Below are 16,818 nucleotides of genomic sequence, written 5' to 3'. Positions count from 1 at the left end.
AGACAATACGCCTGACATTAGAAACACAATAATGAAAAGATTTACTGATTTACCACTTTGTTCCTCAGTGTCTTGATGTATAAAAAGGATGAGAATTGTATTTAGTTTCTAGAGTTGTTTTAAGAATTAACCGGATTAATATATGGAGATCACTTAAAACAGATGTGTGTAATAGAAATTACTCAAAAAGTGTTAGTTGCCATTGTTATTAACTCGTTCAGAGGAGTTTTCTAATATAATTTATTCACCCTAACCCTTAGTACGGTACCTGGAGCAGAATACTAACTTCTAGAATGTACAGTCTCATAGGAGGATGGTGGGGATGAGGCGACACTAGTTCTCATCCCCCCTCAACACTGTCCTGATCATGTTGACCTCAGAGCAAAGGGACATTTGAGCCGTGTTCTCACTCTCCCAGTGCTCTTTTCTCCCCAAGGCCGCCAACTCCATACCTCAGTCAGACCGGCCACTGCAGGTTCCTGAACTCATCACTTACTACGACACTGCGTTGTCTTGTCCTGCTGCTCCCTCAGCTTAGCAGGCCCTTTCCACTTCTTCGTCTACTTCGACCCTCTTCTTTCTTCCTGATTAAGTTTAGGGTAACTTTATTTTTTTTTCCAAAAAGCTTTTATTGATTGCTCACTGCATGCTGGTTGTGATATAGGTCTATCTTATCATAATAATTTATTGTTTTCATTATGTGTCACTGAGCATTATTCTTAATGGTTTTAAATGATTGATGTGTATAGTCCTCAATCCACTTAAAACTACCACTTCATATTTACATTATAGGACATACCAGCATTTTTGGAAACTGCCTTTATTTCTACTCAAACTCTCAGTTCTGTGTTTTAAAATTTTATATACTAAAATTTTATAGTTTTTATTAGACCTTATATGTATATGTATGTATATAGATAATATTATAGTAGATGTATATCATACCTTTAATATTATTATAGTTCATGTATATTTAATATTATGTGTATACTTGACTAATACCTTTCTCTTCCTAGAACACAGCATCATGAAGGCAGAGATTTCATTTGTATCTGTCACCCCTTTTGTCCAAAGCAGTTTCTAGCAAGTAATGTTCATTCCATAAATATCTGTAGAATATGTAAGTGTTCAATGTATAATTGAATAAATAAATACATGAATGAATTTAATATTTTTGTATATTTCTGTAGCCATTAAAGGATCTCTTTCAACAACATATGTTTCAGGTGCCTATCTCTAAATAAACAAAATTTAAATCTTGTTGCTTGACTTATTCTTTCCCATCAGGCCATGAAAATTAATTATTTGTCCTATTTTCAGGTTGTCATGATCAGAATTAACAAACATAGGCACCTCAGTTTATGCAATCAAATTATTATTTACTTTAAACAGAAGAAAGGGACAGAACAAAGAGATTTCAAGACTGCAGGGTCATGCTTGTTCTTTTTCATCAGTCTCCTTAATCTTGTACTTGGCCTCTAGAGGGCAGCCAAGAGAGGGGGTACAGAAACTGGGCCTTGGTAGCAAGTAGCAATGGATCGATCTGTAGCTTCTAACCTTAAGTCCATTCTTTTTGTTTGTTTCTGTATTACAATTTATGAATATGACTCTTTGCCACATATTATTTCCACTCTTTCTTGTATCTTCTATATTTTCCATTCTAGCTGATTTTTCCACCAACATGCAATTGTGCTCGTGTATAACATTAAAATATACATATATTTTATGTATATGTATATGTACAGTATATGTATGCGTATATGTTACCCCCTCTGTCTTCTTTGCCTATCATTCATTCCTATTAATAGATTATAGCCATCCCCCATACTTGTTTACCCCCCCAATCATGCATCAAACTTTGTGGTCTGACTTGTGCTCCCATAACACTAATGCCTCCACATGGTCAAATCCAATAGAAATTTCTCATACTGTGCGTGATCTCTCATCTTCATTTAACCTACTTGACCATCTCCTCTTTCTCAAAACACCCCTGAAGGTTATTATACGATGCTTTCCCGGATTTTCTCATGCATCTTTTGCAAACTCTTTTTAGGCTTGCCTTCAAGCTTGCTCTACCTGGCTCCAACATTTTGGCATTTCTCAAATATCAATTCTACTTTCTCCTTTTTATATCACACTTTCACATTGTACAACTTCATCTATTTCCCAAGCTATATACACTGTTTTAAAAACGGAAATATAGTCCCTCAAATAGTAGTGCCAGTTTAGGATTTTCTCTTGGGCTTCATATGTATATATATATATATATATACATACACATATATTTACATATATATGTGTGTGTGTGTGTGTGTATATATATATATATAGAGAGAGAGAGAGAGAGAGAAAATACAGCCAGCTAGTCAAACCAGAACCTTAGAATTGTACTAAATATGTATGTGTTACCTAGTCTATCATGAACTCTTTTTAATATTTTCAAATCTTAACTCCAATATATCCAATGTAAATAGATTTCAGTGACATGGACTCATAAATAATATGGCCTGAGTCCAACATCAGGGTGCTTTACTAATAACTATGTAAGGATAAGAAGCTTACTTTGCAATACCTAAATTCCCATATGGTCACTGGAAATTAAATTAGTTGATTTATATAAAGCTCTTAGTATGGTCCTCACACATAGTAAATTAATTACTTAACACTATTAAATGATCCTATTGTTATTACCATTATCCAACTTTCTATCTCTATTGCCAATTAATCAAAACAGCCATCATTTCTTACTTGGATTACTATAACACCTTTCGACTTCAACGTTGCCTACCTCTTTATAAGACTAAATAGTCTTCAATAAATAGTCTTTATATGACTATCACAATAGTCTTTTTTAAAGTGGAAATCTGTTTATGTTTTGTTTAAGTCATTCAATGACTTTTTATTTATTTAGGACAAAAGTATAGCGTTACCCTGGCCTTTGACGCGCTCCAGCTTCTGGCCCCTGCCCCACCTCAACCCTGCCCCACCCTCAACCCTGCCCCGCCTTCCAGCTCTTTCTTCCTCAGAAGTATTTCAACCACAGTGACCTGCGTTCAGTTCTTTCGTGGCTGTGACTCATTGGTACAGGTTTTTCAGGTGGTTTCCCTGCACCTGGATCGCCCGTCTCACCCTTCCTCTTTGATTTGGCTACTTGCATGTCCCCTTTTAGTCTCAGCTTCGCCAGCTCATCCTCAATGAAGCCCCAATTCCCCTGATTCAGTTAAGTACTTAATTATGTCATTTAATAGCACTCAGTATTGTTTTTTCTTTCTGACAAGTGCTATATTTTACAAATCACTCATTTGTTTAATTCAAAAAACAGTCACTGATCAGTGGGGTTTCAGGTACTCTTCTGTATCCTAAAGATAGACCATAATAAAACAGAAACTTGCATTTTATTGACCTTTATATTATATTGACCTTTATTGACCTTTATATTATATTCTACAATATAAATTATACATATTTTCATTCTTGAACACAAATGTTTTAAAATTTGTTTAATTTTTGTCTATTATCTAGACTGTGAGTCCTTGGTAATGATAGATTTTATCTTTTTTCTTTTTTCTATATTATACCCAATGTCTGGTATACTGTCATATCATAACCATTTGTTGAATGAATAAAAGAATGAACTAAAATATTCCTACATTTACTATCTCTATAACTTGAAGCATTATCAGTCATTTCTATAAGCTTACATTTATTATATATAAAATTATAGGATATTAATATAAAAGTTGCTGAGTTGAAATAATATTATTAGATAATATAAAAACACCACATAATAATCTTCAATAGTTGGCAAGAATTTAAAATTAGGTGGGTAAATGTTTGTAAGCTTATGAATCGTAATTAAGTTATACTTGAAAAAGGAAGAAATGTAGAGTCAAGCAACATAAATTTAAATCCTTTCTACAGTAATTATTTTGTGATTTTTGGCAAACCAAAACATATGTCTGAACCTTAAATTTCTCAATTATAAAATGGAGATGACAATGATTTCTACCCAAATGGGCATGAGTAGCAAATGAAATAGCCTTAGTATAATTCTTTGTAAACTATTAAATGATGTAGAAATGTTATTGATTTTAATGTTATTACTTTTGATGATCAAAATGATAATAATTAAAGAAGGCATGGCAAAGAGATACAAAATATCAAGAGCTGACAATTATATAATATGCAGTTTTCTAAACATTAAGTATCTTAATTGATTTAAATACTAACTTATTTAAAAAACTACAACAATCCTGTGAGACAGTTACTATTATAATCCTTTACTTTATAGATGAGAAAAGTAAAGAACAAAGATTTAGTAACATTCCTTGGTCACATAGCAAGTAAGTGGCAGAGCTGAGGTTTCAGTCTAGGGAATAAGGTTTCATTCCAGAGCCCATGTTATGAATTGCTATATGATGTTGTCTTTTGGATAACAGATGAGTCATAATTTCTGCTTTAAAGGAAACTGTTGATGTTTCTGCCAGAGACAACTTTCTCCTCTCAGGTTAAACAACACTGATATTTCAGTGACTACATACCAGAGCAGTATTGTCCCGAAGACCTTTCATATTTTATCTTAAAGGGCTATCCCATAAAAATGTCAAAGGTGGGAAAGAATTTTTGAAAAATGACACTTAAGAAGCCATGTTTCAAAGAATGTAGTCCTGTTTAGGATATGAGACATTTACAGGAAAGAGGTATAGCACTTGAAAATTTATGAAAGCCTGACATTTCATAAAAACACTAAAGGTCTTGATGAAGCTTTGTTATATCAATTACTCATTTGCCTCATATATAGCCTAATATATTTTATTTTAAAATGTCTTGGTAGCAGGAGTGTTGTTGAAATAGTAGGTCCCCTGGGACATGTTTGTGTGGCTCCAATTCAGGATGTAACTCCATACTCGTCCAGCTTATAACCCACACTGTGTCTATTTATGTGGATTTGACTAACAGCTAATGGATAATATAGTTCCTGTGGTCATTAAAGTCCAGAGAGAGAGAGAGAGAGAGACCCTCCTATTTCCATTTTTCCATCTTCATTTGTCTCACTGTAGATCTTAGTACAATGAAAAATTCAAGAGCTATTGGTAAAGCGCGGGCCTGCGGACCAGAGGATCGCGGTTCGATTCCCAGTCAGGGCACATTCCTGGGTTGCAAACCGGTTCCTTGCAGGCTAACTACCAGCAGGGGACGCACAAAAGGCAACCATACATTGATGTTTCTCTCCCTCTCTCCTTCCCCTCTATAAATAAATAAATAAAATCTTTTAAAAAAAAAGAGCTATTGGTAAATACTGGGACAGCATTTATAATCCTCTGGTATCCTCTTAACCAAATGAGGAAGAGCCACGTGCACCAAGAGTTGTTTTTATTGATAGAGATGTGGGGATTTTCTTTATTGGAGTGAATTCTAAGTATGTTGGATTATAGTATAAGGATTATAATACTTGATCATCAAAATGTGTTAAAATGACTAAGCAAAGATTCTGGATTCCATATGTTTAATCAAGGAGCTAAGAGCATTTGCTTTAATGGTTAACTAAATGTTTACCCATGCTAACAAATAGTAAAGAAAAACACCTGGGATACTGAAGAGTAGGTACCCGAGGTTTTAAGAAGAAATGGATGTTCGTATGGATGTGTTCTAGTCACCAACTCCAATCTACATCTCTAAGTTTATCCAAGTTCACTCTCATCAGGAAGCCCCACAGCCAGGAAGAGCCCCAGGGAGTCTAGCACTTGGAAGCCTGGAAAACCATGGGAAATGCTGCCATCAAAATGGATTCCCCAAAGTCAAGGAAGATGAAGAGGTTTCAGGGATTCTGGATGGATGTCTGTGGGCGTGCAAACGTCCCGGGATGGCAGAGACCAAGTGGCAGCCTTTTACCACCAGAGTTAAGATGGGCATGGCTACAGAAACAGGTAGCAGAGGCCGTACCTCTTTCTAATGTTTAATCTAGTGGCAGTACTAAAGAAGTAAGTTAAACAAGAAAGTTAATTCAGTATTCGGGATTATTTCCCAAGGGCGGTTTATTTGAATTCTGTATTTTACTCTTCAGCTGATTTGTAAAGAAAATTTTCTTAACCTAATGAAATTATTGTCATACTCATGAATTAATGGGTTTGCAGTTGTATAGTAAACATTTCCTGTTAAAAATGTCTTTAAAATATCAATGAAAAATAATTTTGAAATTGTTGTATCAGCTTTATTATTGTTGTAAAACAGTGTAAGTTGTGTTTTACTTGATAGTCCCTTTGTATTCTTGGCTTCTATGTGACTGTGCATGTTTAGTTTTCTCTAAAAGTATTCAAAGTCTGTTCAGATAGTATCCATCCATGTAATAAGAAAAACAGAGACATTTATTGAAGATGATACAAGATGCAAGAAATATTGCACATAGGACAATGACACCTCAGTCCCCTTCAAAGCAGGCACCATGGGACCTCATACAGTTCCAGTCATCACCAGTTGCCCCAGTGTATTTTCTTGAATCTCACTGAAGGTCTATAATCTCTTCCCTTACAAAGGTGATTTTAGTTTCGGGAAAAGCCAGAGCTCTCAGGGTGCCAAATCTGGGCTGTAGTGAGGCTGAGTCACCTGGGTGATTTGATGTTTTGTCAAAAAACTGCATGAGATGTGATACACAAGCAGGTGCAATCATGATGAAGCTGCCAATCACCCGTTGCCCATAGCTATGGTGTTCGGAACCATCTGAATAGTTTCTGTGGAGGAAAGTTAAAGCTTAACCCCTAGGTTCATTGCTTTACTTGCTCCATCATTTTTTTCAAACTTATTTATTTTTTAATATAATTTTTATTTAATTCTTGTTCAAGTACAGGTTTCTGTCTTATATTCCCAACCCTGCCCGCCCCCCACCCCATGCTACCTGCCTCCCTCCCATTTCCACCCCCCACCCTTAGTTATTGTCCATGTGTCCTTTATACTTGTTCATGTGAGTCCATTCCCTTTTCCCCTATGATTCTCTCCCCTCTCCCCTCTGGACCCTGTCAGCCTGTTCCATATTTGAGTGTCATTGGTCGTATTTTGCTTGCTTGTGTGGCTTGTTTAGAATCCTGTTAACAGTGAGATCATATGATATTTGTCTTTCACCACCTGGCTTATTTCTCTCAGCATAATGCTTCCCAGTTCCTAAACAAAGAAACAAACAACAAGTGCTGGAGAGGTTGTGGGGAAAAGGGGACCCTAGTACTTGCTCCATCATTTTGAATGTGATGGCCACACAGTACATATGCTTACTCAATGGCGTCTTCTGCCCACACTCACTAGTACAGTAAAGTCATCATTGTTCACTCATGCACATTCCAGCCCTCGCTTTAGCTGCCAGGTTACATCAATGTCACACAAACCCTTCTCATTATACTAACAATGGCTGGACTTTTTCTAGATAGGCTTTGTAGTTTAACTTTTATGGAAAGAAGATAAACATTCTTCTGAAGTTATTCACTTACAAGAAAATAGAATAATGTATCTTTTGTGTGTTTCATATGTACAATGTAAAATTAACATAGGTTTCATAGTTTACACTGTGAGTTAAAAATACTTCTGAAACACCAGTTCAAAAGGACCTCTGCACCCCAGTGTTTGTAGCAACGTTATTTATAACCATGAAGTCCTGGAAACAGCCTAAGTACCCATCAGTAAATGAGTGGATCAAAAAACTGTGGTACATGTACACAATGGAACACTATGCAGTGGGAAGAAAAAAGAAACTCCTACCCCTCATGACAGCATAGGTAAACCCGGAGAGTATAACGCTGAGTGAAATAAGCCAGGTGGTAAAAGACAAATACCATATAATCTCACCTGTAAGTAGAACCTAATGAACAAAACCAAAAAATGAGCAAAGTAGAACCAGAGACATGGAAATAAAGAACAAACTGACAGTGACCATAGGGGAAGGAGGAGAGCGATAATAGGGGAATGAAAGAGAAGGGTCTAGTCAAAGAACATGTATAAAGGACCCATGGCAGTGAACAACATGGTGGGGACTGACTAAGGGAGCTGGTGGGGAGGGACGGTGCAGAAGGGAGCAAAAGGGGAAGACATGGGCCAACTGTAATGGAACAATCAATCAATCAATCAATAAACTCATTTTGATTAAGTTTTATGTATTTCTTTTGTGTTTACATATTCATCAAGAGAACACGGTGCAGAAGATTAAGCCAAACACGTTTTTGGTTTTGATGGAGGCTCTTTAGTAAGCAGAAGACAGCAATTTAGTAAGCAGAAGACAGCAATCCAATTAATAATACTGTAAGATTCTTGAGTGCTTAACTTGTAGAAGGCGCTGTTCTACAAGGAGGAGTTTTAAAGATTGTTAAAAATGTTGAAGATGTTAAATAAAAAAGAATTTAGGAACAGACTCAAACCTAGGCTCTTTGAGGCTGACACCCTAAACTTCTTCCATAGTCAGGAAATTGAAGAATCAGAAAGTCACCACTTCTAATTACTAGTTCAACAAGCACATTGGCCTGCAGTTGTAACCAGGAATTAGTAATTCCTCTCCAGGATGTTGGATTCAGGTCCATGTCACTAATCTTTCAGCAGCCAAAACAAACAAACAAATAAACAAACAAAAAGTGTTTTTCCTAGTTTTGTAAAGAAATTTTATACTGTTTTCAATTATGATTAAGAACTAGACAAGAATGGTGCTATTATTCAAAACTATATTAGAAATATTTTATTAGCTTTTTAAGAATAATTTAAAATTCACAGCAAAGTTATAGAAAACCTAAAAAATTTATAAGAAATACACATTATATCTGTTGCAAAAGAGGAGTTATAATTGTCACTAAATGCACCATATTAACAAATGCACAAACTTCTTAAAAGCAAGGACTACTTTGTCTTCAGAGACTTGAAATTGTATTGCACATAATAGGTACTTAATCAGCTAGAATCTCAAAAGAAACCTTATAGGCAAGAAGGGGCTGCAAAGAAGTATTCAAAGTCATGAAAGGCAGGGACCTACATTCAAGATTATTCTACCCAGCAAAGCTATCATTTAGAAGGGAAAGTCGGATAAAGTGCTTCCCATAACCTAAAGTTAAAGGAGTTCATCATCACCACACTGTTATATAAATGTTAAATGGACTTATCTATAAAAAAGATCAAAACTATGAACAGTAAAAGGACAACAAACTCACAGCTATCAATAACTGAACCTAAAAATCTAAAACAAAAACAAACTAAGCAACTAGAACAATAACAGAATCTTAGAAGTGGAGATCACATGGAGGGCTAAGAGTGAGGAGGTAGAGAGGGGAAAATGAGGGAAAGGGTACAGAGAATAAGAAGCCTAATTAGCACATACGAAATGGACAAGGGGAATTAAGAATAGTATGGGAAATGGAGAAGCCAAAGAACTTATATGTACAACCCACAGATAGGAACTAAGAAGTGGGGGATGTTAGAGGGAAGTAGGGTCCAGAGTGGAGGGGGAATAGGGAAGAAAGAAATAAGACAACTATAAACATAATCAATAAATACAATTTAAAAATTAGCCAGACAAATAACTGATATATGTTGATATTTTTTCTATTTAACCTAGATAAATTTAATTTTATAAAGCCACAAATTTATGGAAAATATAGGAATAAAACTTATAAATGTATAGCTAGGGTCCATATAAAGACAACTGTTGACACTAATACTGTGTAATACGTTTGAAATAGATTTAGACTATTTCATATTTTGGAGTAGGAAATCTTTGTAAAATAAGGATATAAATATTTCTAAAACTGTTAAACTTCAAACAAACTAAAAAAAACAATAACAGACTATAAGAAAATCTTGATATATATGAAATGCATTAGTAGTAGAATGTATAAAGAGTTAAATATTTTTAAATGTGGCAATTGATAGGGATAATCCACCAAGTAGCCTATAAATATATAGATACACTCTCAAATTAAAAGACAGAAACTAAAAGAGGCACATTTACACTTATTATTTAGGATTTATATTAAGTTTTGAGAAACCAACACTCACAGACCCACTTAGCATGGTTACTTTAGTGGTGACAAATGAATGTGGCAGAGTTTGTCAGACTTTGGCTATTTCCATACAAGAGCCACTTTATTTGGGGAAAATTTATAATATGGAAATAAGTCAAAACTCAATCAGGTTTAGTTGTTACTTTCTGTCATTTATATGTGTCAATTAGCATAGTCATAATTCACAATGATTAACCACTTATTCCTAGGTACTAGAGTATAATGCAACATAGGTATCTGGTTTTATTTTTTATATGAAACTACTAATAATCATTTTAATGTGCAACCATCACTATGTTTTTAAATACACACAAATGTCATTTATACAAAAAACAACTTTTCCCCCAGGTAACAATATGTCACTTGTAAGAGGCTAAATTACACTACAAATGACAACAGAATTAGGTGGTGAGTGCACTGCCCACGTGTGTTCCATGAGCCACAGGGATCAGCAGAGGAGTTCTGCTCATTGTAGTTGTTTACAGTCTCAGAAGGACAGACTCCACCTCGATATACCTACTCCAGGTTCCTGTAGCAGGAGGAGTAAACTATGATTAACCATGTGCTGAATTTTGAAGCTTCCATTGAGAAAAACACGCATTCAATTAGCCAAAGTCACACAGCCACATCAAACTTGGAAGAAAAACTAAATATGTATGAATACGCTTAAAGAGCACCACAAAGATATGTGAAACAATTCCCTAACCTGGTCCGAAAATGTTTGTGTATGAGAGTGGCTAAAAATATTTAGCCACGACAAATCACTTCTATAGACATATTTGAAAGCATTGTATTACATTACAAAATCCTGAAATTTCTATATTTGCCGTCTAGTGGTGTTAGAGTGAACGGTTTGTAGTCATTCTGAGCAAGATAATTTATATAATGGATCTGTGTCTCTTTTAAAAATCTGTGATATTTTCAATATTAGAAAAATAAAGATGAACTGAATTCTACTTTCTAACTGAGTATTTAGCAAAAAGACCATAAACCTCTTTCCAAATGAACAAAAATGTCAATGAAGTAGTTGAATTATTTGCAAAAAATAAGTTCTAAAAGTGATATAAGATGTTTTAATATGCCTTGCCAAATAATCCCAAAATATAAAATGTCAAGATGCCCATGTTTGAGAATAAAATCTTCTTCGTGACTTGATAAGTACTTCCCCCAAGCATAGCTGAATTTTCCTCATCATTTTTATTGATGCAGTTAACCAAAGTTTTTATACTGACCTCATTTTCTCAACAACCTAACACTCGTTTCATTTCTGAAATAATTTTATTTAGTGTCTGTGGGGAAAGGTTATCACAATCAAAATGAATATATTACTTTAAATTTTATATCTCCTTCACTCTCTGATTCACTGCATCTACCTTTTAAGCTCCTGTCCTTCAGACATCCCGTGACACATATTCAAATAATGTGGAAAATATATTACGTTGTAATTTGTGTGAAATATAAGAAATACCAAGGTATCTTTGTGGAAATGAATAAAAGTTCTGAGCAAGTAAAGTGACTCTAATTTTTGAGATACAAAAATATTTTTCTGAGTCATTGGGAAAAAACAGACAAATCAATTACCATTATATATATATGGGAGAGCAGGAGAGGGAGGGAAGGAGAAGGAAAATACAGAGATAGAAGGAAAAGAGAAAGGAGAGAGAGATAAGAAGTTTTGCAGCTTAAATCACCTTATGACCTGATAGTATTATACACTTCAAGATTTTATTTAATCTCCATGTTAAATATAAGACCTTTCATAAGATGAAGGGAGATTTGCATCTATGGAGCATCTCCTGTCTTCCACACAGGATGGTAGGCATAACAACAGGCAGGTGATAAGTACATGATAGAAATATAGACAGATGCATGCATATGTTCACATATATTTACATATAATATGCATCTATAAATACATATGTGTGTTTGAGGTGAGGTGCCTTCTAGCTCTGCTTTCTTATTTATAAAATAAATAAACTAATAACTACCTCACTGACTTATTATAAAGACTAAAAAAGGTAATTATTTAAAAAACATGTAAGTACCCTCCTCCTTCCTCTTTTTCCAATGTTCCATTTTATGGCCGCACTTAACTCATTTGTTTAACATTTTATTGTATTTTTTTAGCACATGCCATTTTCCAGGTTGTGCAGGCACTGGGATTCCTTGTGTAACAAAACATATGTAAAGGAACTACCCTTGTGGAACTTATATTCTAGTGACTCAGTCACACTTAAAAAGAATGAAACAATTGCTAGTGAAACTTTGATTTTATGGTCAATGCCCCACACTTTCGATAACTAATTCTTTGAAGGTAATGTCCAAATAAATGATACTTCCTCTATTGTTTCAATTAAATAATCATTCTGTTTGCCTCCTCCCTTTCAGAACTTTATAAATATGCCCTCATTTTAATATTGAGTCATGCTCAAACATATAATGAAAAATATAGACAAAAAATGTTTTGTATTTATCTAGGGTTTTCTCCTATCTGTAGCTCAATACAACCAGTTTGAGGGCAGACAGGGTTGTTAGTGGTTTCATGTGGACGTGAACTCTGGCTTACTGTGATTGTTTTTACATGCTAAAAGCCAACATTATGCCTAAGAGTCATGCAGCAGAACACAATTCTTTGTTGTCCTTGCAAAAATAACTTCCAAACATACCACAAAAATTCATATTTCCAACGCACAATTTTGAAGTATTGAACCAGAGACCTGTAATTCCAGAACAAATGTCTGGTGACAGAGCTATAATAAGGTCCAGTGTTCAGTTCCTGTATTTATTATTATTTTTGTCTCTAACTCAAATGTCTCATGTCAATAATGTGCACACTGCTGTGCTTCAAATAGGAGAAGACTGAAACTGTATGCAGAGGTTGTAGAAGCCAGCACTGTGTTAGGATCATTCAATGATGTAGATCCATTCATATTTTCCTCTTTTCTAATTGCAGTAAAGTTTAGTAGTCTAGCTCTCCACGTTAAATATTGTCTAGTGAATCCTAATTTAACCTCTTTTCAGGCCAGTGGTGTGAATTTTAAAATAACATCTCAAAATATTGTTAATGACCGTGGATCATGTTCTAATCTTTAGCCATCTTGTTAATGATGTAGACATTTATTATGACCTGACCTAGATTTTTTATAGTCACCTACTTAGACAGAAACTATTTTTTATTTCCTCTCTTGTTATCATTGTAAGAGGCAGATTGAGCAATATAATTTTCAGATAAGGAAATTGATGTTTATAGAACCAAATCATAAAATAACTGTGGTTAGCTAAAAATTAAATTTGAAGATAATCGTAGGTTATAGGACCTTCATCAATAAGTATAGATTAAGAGTTTATTCTTCTCAAGCACAGTCCACTTGTTCTTTGGATTTCTCAGTTACAAATGAAAAGCAATTATTATTCATTAATCTCTAGGAGATCTATTAATTGCCTCTGACTCTTACTAATGTCCTCTCCTATCATTCCTTGTCTCTAGGAAATGATCTTGTTTCTGGCACAAACTCATCTAGCCGGTTCAGGTTTTCCTGTTTTGCTCATTAGCTATGTTTCTCTCAGTAGAACTAACACCTTTTCTTCCTTCAACCCTCAGCTCAAATGATTTCTTCTCTAAACATTATTTCCAGAATGCTAAGGCATTTCACAGCCCACCCACAGCACCCTGTGGATTTCACTATTAGAGTATAAATCTCTCTAAAGTGAATCACATGTCAATACTTTTATTTCAACCACTGTATTATAAGTGACTTAAAGGCAGATTCGGTGTTTCACTCATTGTTCCAATCCTAGCATCAAATGTCATGCCCAGCAAGGCATTGCAAAATGCTAAGAGCTACTGGTTTTGTATAGGGATATTCTATCCAATATATTTATTCAGACAGTGCAATAGATAACAACTGAATACCTACCAGGTGTCAGGTACTATGTTAAATGAAAGAGCACATGCTTTACGGGCAAATAAAACAGTTCCAAAGCATTGTGGTGCGTAAACTCAAGGCACAATTGTAGCACATAAGAAATATTCCTCATCCTGCCCTGGCCGGTGTAGCTCAGTGGATTGAGCGCGGGCCTGCGAACCACACGATCGCGGTTCGATTCCCAGTCAGGGCACATGCCTGGGTTGCAGGCCAGTTCCCAGCAGGGGACTCATGAGAGGCAACCATACATTGATATTTCTCTCCTTCTCTCCTTCCCTTCCCCTCTAAAGATAAATAAATAAATTATTTTAAAAAAGAAATATTCCTCATCCTAATACCCTCTAGGTCCATCTCTGCTGTTGCAAAAGGGTAAGATTTTAGTAGTTTTATGGTTGAGTAATATTCCATTGTACGTACGTACAACTTTTTTATCCACTCATTTGTTAATGGGCACTTGGGTATTATGCTTAGTAAAATAAGTCAGTCAGAGAAAGACAAATACCATTTAATGTGGAATCTAAAGAACAAAATAAACGAGCAAACAAAATTGAGGTGGGCTCACAGATACAGAGATGTAAACACTCGGGTTGTGTTTGCCAGAGGGGAGATGATGGGAGACTGGTAAAAGAGGGGAATGGATTAAGAAGTACAAATTGGAAGGTACAAAATAGTCAGAGATGTTAAGTACTATATCAAGGATATAGTCATTAATATTCTAATACCTATGGGTGGTGCCAGGTGAGTAGAGGAAATATTAGAGGAACACTTGGAAAATGTATGATTGTCCAATCCTTATGCTGTACACCTGAAGCTAATACAAAGGAATATTGAATGTAAACTGTAATTAAAAAATAAAATAAAAAATAAAAATATGTAAAAATAAAGAACAAGCAAAAATTTCAAAAAAAAGAAAGAAGAAATATTTGTAAATCAATTCTGGAATTCAGGGAAGGGTTTGACACGAAGGCGATATTGATGCTAAAGTTAAAGTGTAAATCCATCCGTGATCTCTATTCTGGGGTCCTGGAGCCAGATGCGCTTTCAACTTCAGAATTTTTCACCTTACAGAAAGGTAATGTGGTACATATGTAGTGTATGATGGAACACTCCTCATGGGGTTTAGAGCAAAACTAGAGTATTTAAAACAATTGTTTTGGCCTTTGTCCAACTGGCTCAGACTATTCTATTTTATTTTTTTAGTTTTTTAAGTATATTTTATTGATTATGTTATTACAGTTGTCCCATTTTTTTCTCCTTTCTCCTTCTCCACCCTGCACTCCCTTCCACCCACTATTCCCTCCCCCTTAGTTCGTGTTCATGGGTCGTATGTGTAAGTTCTTTGGCTTCTCCATTTCATATGCTATTCTTACCCTCTGTCTATTTGTTTCTATCATTTATGCTACTTATTCCCTTTAGCTTTACCCCCATTCTTCCTCTTTCCTTCCCTACTAATAACCCTCCATGTGATCCCCATTTCTGTGATTCTGTTCTTGCTCTAGTTGTTTGCTTAGTTTGTTTTTGGTTTTGTTTTTTTAAGTCCCAGTGTTGATAATTGTGAGTTTGTTGTCATTTTACTGTTCATAATTTTGATCTTCTTCTTCTTAAAGTAGTCCATTTAACATTTTATATTATTTCAACAGGGAAATGTAAATAGTAACTTTAGTTAGTAAATAATGTAACCATATAATTTTACTTCAAGTTGGAACTTGTATCTAAATAAGCACAAGTCAGGGTAAGTCTGATTTTCTTGCCAAATAAATTCCAAAACTGCTTTTTCCTCCCCACAGCTTTTTGCATTTTGTAATTTTTAAAAATTTGGACCTAAAATAAAAGCAAATAGTTACTGGAGTCTTTCTTTTTGCCAAGCATCATTGCTTTACATGTTTATGATGAAATCATTATCACAGCCCTAAAATGGGTACACTGCTTTAAAAAGAATAGAGATCAAGATCCTAGGGAGACTGGAAGTCACACTGTCCAGTGATTGAATCAGATTTGAAAAAGAGGTTGGGTGCCAGACTCCTTGTGGTTAAGCATATGCAGAACTATCTGCCCATAAGTTACATAAATGAAGGGAGTTGATTGTAGGGAGCCGGAAGTGAGAAAGGAAAGAAGAGAGTGTGTGAGGCAAACACATACTAATTCATGTTCCAAAATGGTATATCTTTGATATAGGCCTTATAAGGCAAGACACAGAATTAGTATCTTATAAGATTATTTGTCATCAAATAAATGAAAGGACAAAGGTGTACCAGCAGATAACATTCAAGAAAACTCAGAACTCTGTTCTGCAAATTTTAAGTTGAGGTGCCTATGAGTTATTTGGAGGATACGCACTTACACATTTGGATAAGTGTGTAGTTTGGGAGCGGTACATGGTGGATATGTAGATAGGCAGCTATTAGACAGAAAACTGTACTTGAAAAATAATTAAATAAAAACAGAATAATAATTAAGCCATGTGGATGAATTATACCTGGGAAAAACATGTTTATAAAAATAATAATAAACAAGGAGAATAAGGAAAAGTAAAACAAAATTATCTAAAGGCAGATTAGAAAGCAAGGAATACTAAGCGAGTCTAAGAATAGTACGAGGAGATGCAGGTGATAAACCATAGTGTTGTGATGTTCTAGGGTCCAGGGAAATATAACAGAGTATAGTGAACAGTGGAGTTCATTTTATAAATATTGAATAAAATACCAAGCACAGGAGGTACTAATTATATCCTTTTTCTTAACAAGAAAACTTTCATCAATAAAAACAACCTGAAGGCCAAGTAGAAGGTACTACCAAAACATCATGAAACAAAAATGATGTAATTAGGCTAAAAGAACAGTGGAACATATGCACACAAACACTTCTACTTT

Source organism: Sturnira hondurensis, unplaced genomic scaffold (genome assembly GCF_014824575.4).
Source record: "Sturnira hondurensis isolate 20B ecotype Veracruz unplaced genomic scaffold, ASM1482457v3 Scaffold0022017, whole genome shotgun sequence".
NCBI lineage: Eukaryota > Metazoa > Chordata > Mammalia > Chiroptera > Phyllostomidae > Sturnira > Sturnira hondurensis.
Note: the sequence above shows the minus strand (reverse complement) of the source record.